Source organism: Dioscorea cayenensis, unplaced genomic scaffold, assembly GCF_009730915.1.
Source record: "Dioscorea cayenensis subsp. rotundata cultivar TDr96_F1 unplaced genomic scaffold, TDr96_F1_v2_PseudoChromosome.rev07_lg8_w22 25.fasta BLBR01001367.1, whole genome shotgun sequence".
Taxonomy (NCBI): Eukaryota; Viridiplantae; Streptophyta; class Magnoliopsida; order Dioscoreales; family Dioscoreaceae; genus Dioscorea; species Dioscorea cayenensis.
The window spans coordinates 7,574-11,209 of record NW_024087758.1 but is presented as its reverse complement, the minus strand read 5'-3'; the positions used below and the strand labels follow the sequence as shown (position 1 = coordinate 11,209).

The 3,636-nt window shown below is 44.4% G+C and overlaps 1 non-coding gene across 1 annotated transcript; it reads right to left on the bottom strand.

Annotated features, from left to right (window-relative positions):
* Window positions 1-2,787: 2,787 nt before the first annotated feature.
* Window positions 2,788-2,896, bottom strand: LOC120256270. Its single transcript, XR_005535251.1, has one exon. It is a non-coding gene; the product is annotated as a small nucleolar RNA R71 (small nucleolar RNA).
* Window positions 2,897-3,636: the final 740 nt, after the last annotated feature.

Sequence of the window (3,636 nt, the reverse complement as noted above, 5' to 3'; positions counted from 1 at the left end):
GGTGTGTATTTTCGATCCCACAAGACTGTCATAAGTGAGTACTAGGGGCGCAATCCTTAGCTATCAATGGGCTACCCGCTTCGTAACCTTCGCACTCGTTTACCGGTTGCTCTTCTTATTCATGATTATGCCGTTCGCTGGGTCAAACTGACTGGCTTGGGGCCTGGGGGGTGCTCGGGCCACATTCATGTCCCATCTCAGATGATTGGTAAGTTAGACACTAGAGCTCTTGAGTGCATTTTTGTGTGCTATTCTGAACACTCTAAGGGTTATGTTTTTGTACTTGAGCGTGGAGGAGGTGAATTGGCAGAGGTTAAGTCCCATGATGTAGAATTCTTTTAATATGTTTTTCCTACAGAGCTAAGGCACGGATCACCGGGGAACTCGAGGAGTTACCCGATTCTCATGATGGTACTCCTATGGTTGTTGATGACAGGTGGGAGTATACAGGGGAATCCGAACCACTTGGAAAGTGTGCACGTGGTCGAATCCTTAATAGATTCTTTTGAGATTGAGGGGAAGAACCAATGCCTTCCTTTCGGTGGATGCTTGACGAACCCGGATCCCTATCGGGAGGCATTGGAATCACCTAACTCTACTCGGGTGGTTGGCGGCTATGCAAGATGAGACTCTACTCTCGCGGGCGAAGCTGGCACTACCAAGAATGATTTAAGATAATGTATCAACCAACAAAAGAAAAATGGATTTCTTTACTCCCCCTCTCCGCGTGTAGAGAATCGGGAAAAACCATTATTCGAAGCGAGTGTTGTGTCGAGTCGAGTATGAGGGCGAGGGTGGAGGACGAGGATAGGGAAGAAGTTCACAAATGAAGATTTTCCAGGAAGAGGAGTCCTTTCTTTAAGCATTCAAAAGTCGCATAGCGGGAGTATATGTAGTTTATTTTTATGGCTTCTTTTAGATTGATTTGTAAAAACAATGGAGTCCGTATTCCAGCGCTAACTAAGTGGCACGGTCTTCAACAGACAATTGAGATTACCTCTTTTGATGGTCTTTGCCTTGTATGAGTGACAAGATCCCCTTGCTTATATCCCGCAAGTGCACGGGCTTGTCGAAGTAATAATCCCGGGTGAGCGGGGTCGAATCCACAGGGAGTAGAGAGTGAAAATACTTAATTTGATTCTTAGCTATGTGGAATATCAATAGTGATAAGTGTGAAATTGATTCAATTCTCAACAATAAAAACAACAAGTGAAAGAGCAAAAGTAAGAAGAGGGTAAGGCAATCGATAAAGAATGGGGTACTCGGATAATGCTTCACCTAGGATGATCGCTTCAAGTGCAAGAACTCTCTATTATGGGGTTGAGAGTTCTTGTTGGTAACCTTGTGAGTGAGTGACACACCACGAGCGTTAGACAAAGCTAGTTTGGAGAGGGTTGAGAGGGTGAGTCGAGAGGTACAGGAGCGTCCCCTTTCCCCTCCGATGTGATAGATTCTACCTCCGTTCCTCGAGTTCTTTGTGGCCATAATAGAGTGAATGGTCTAAGGGATGAATCTCCGCTGGGGCTTAGTTGCGCGTGCAATGGAGTGAAGCATTGAGGGGATCTCGAGTATCTAGGGGCTTAATTGTGGTTGAGGGAACTTCGCACTGGACCAAAGGGTTAGGTCTATAATTAGGGAAGAGATTTATCACCGGAATCCCAAGAGCTCATTGCAACTTTTATTCGAGTGTGAGGTTGAGAGGTTATTTAATCTCTCCTCACGGACATGAATAGAGTTAGGCATAGTTGACCTTAGATTTGGGACTATGTATGTAAGGATTTCCACGACTCACCATTGCATTGATTAGTAAGCATAATAGAGAGTTCTTGCACTTGAAGCGATTATCCTAGGTGAAGCATCATCCGAGTACCCCATCTTTATCGATTGCCTTACCTCCTTCTTACTTTTGCTCTCTTACTTGTTGCTTTTAATTGTTGAGAATTGAATCATTGTCACATTTATCATTGTTGATATTCCACATAGCTAAGAATTGAATTAAGTGTCTTTACTCCCTACTCCCTGTGGATTCAATACCCGCTCACCCGGGATTATTACTTCGACAAACCCGTGCACTTGCGGGATATATGCAAGGGGATCTTGTCAAGTTTTTGGCGCCATTGCCGGGGAGCTAGGCGTTTAGAGATACTTTACACTTTTTTTTCTTAGCTATTTCACCAGACATTCTATATCATATCTTCTTATTCTATCATCGTTCTGATTATCTTTTTCTTTCTTTTTGGTGTAGCTCTAGGTTATGACCCGAGGGAATCCATCAATATTGATTGAAGGAGACCCTGAGCTTGAACGTACACTTAGAAGAAAAGGGAAAGAACCTATGCAAGAACAGCATAATCCAGCTGATTTGGAAGTAGAAGGATCTGAAAACATGGCAGAAGAGAATGAGCAACAACGAACACTATCTGATTATGCCGGACCTTTCGGTGTTGGGGACACAATCGAGTATTGTCGTCCCCGATTACTGACTCGAACTTCGAGCTAAAAGCCGGCATTCATCCATATCTGCAGCGAGTCCGCACAATTTAGCAGTTTGGCCGATGAGGATCCAAAAGCAGTCTCATAGAAGCTTCCTCGAGGGTGTGCGACATCTTTGAAGATAAATGGATGTGACGGATGATCGCGATTAAATTGAGAGCCTTCCCATTTTTCCTTAAAGGGAAGAGCAAAGCGATGGCTACACTCATTACCTAGAGCATCAATCACTACATGGGAGGAAATGGTAGAAGCTTTTTCTAGCCCGTTATTTCACTCCCGGGAAAAATCAGACAAAAGCTTAGGAATGAGATCTCATCCTTTGTGCGAGTTGGAATTGCAGGTCTCTATTTGAGACATGGGAAAGGTTCAAGGAACTCCTGCGAAAGTGTCCACAACATGGATTCCCAGGAGTGGATGATTGTTCAAACCTTCTATAATGGTTTGAACCCGAGTACAAAAACAACTCTTGGATGTGGCGGCGGGGAGGTACCTTAGGGTAGCAAGACCCCCGATGAGGCTCATCAATTGATTGAGGAAATGGGGTTAAATAGCTACCGATTGGAATGCTAGGGAGAAGAAAAAGGTGGCGGTGTCCATGAAATTGATGCGGTAACTTCATTGGCGGCCCAAGTGGAGAGTTTGAGTAAGAAGCTAGATCTTATAGCTTCGAAAAGAGTTCGTGACCGTGACCAATTACACTGGTTGTGGTGGAGGACATGCTCCCTCCGATTGCCCAATTGTCATTGGTGATGTTTCTTCATTTGAGAACGTTGACTTTATAGGTAATGACATGAGACCTCAAGGGAATCCATACAGCAACACCTACAATTCAGGTTGGAAGAATCATTCCAACTTTTCATGGAGTAATCAAGGACCACGAGAAGACCATGGAGGCCATCGGGTTTCCAACAACAACAACAAGCCCCTCAAGTGGAAAAAGCGAAATTTCAGGGCTTGGAAACCCGAATGAGCGAGTTTGGAGAAGCACTTGGCTAGATTTGTTCAATCGGCAAATACAAGGTTTGAATCACTCGAGGGCTACACTTCTGCAATCACTAGCGCCTTGTTGCACAACCTTGAAAAATCGAGTGGGGCAAATTGCGAAGTCTCTCTCGAAAGGCAACATGGAAGTTTACCAAGCAA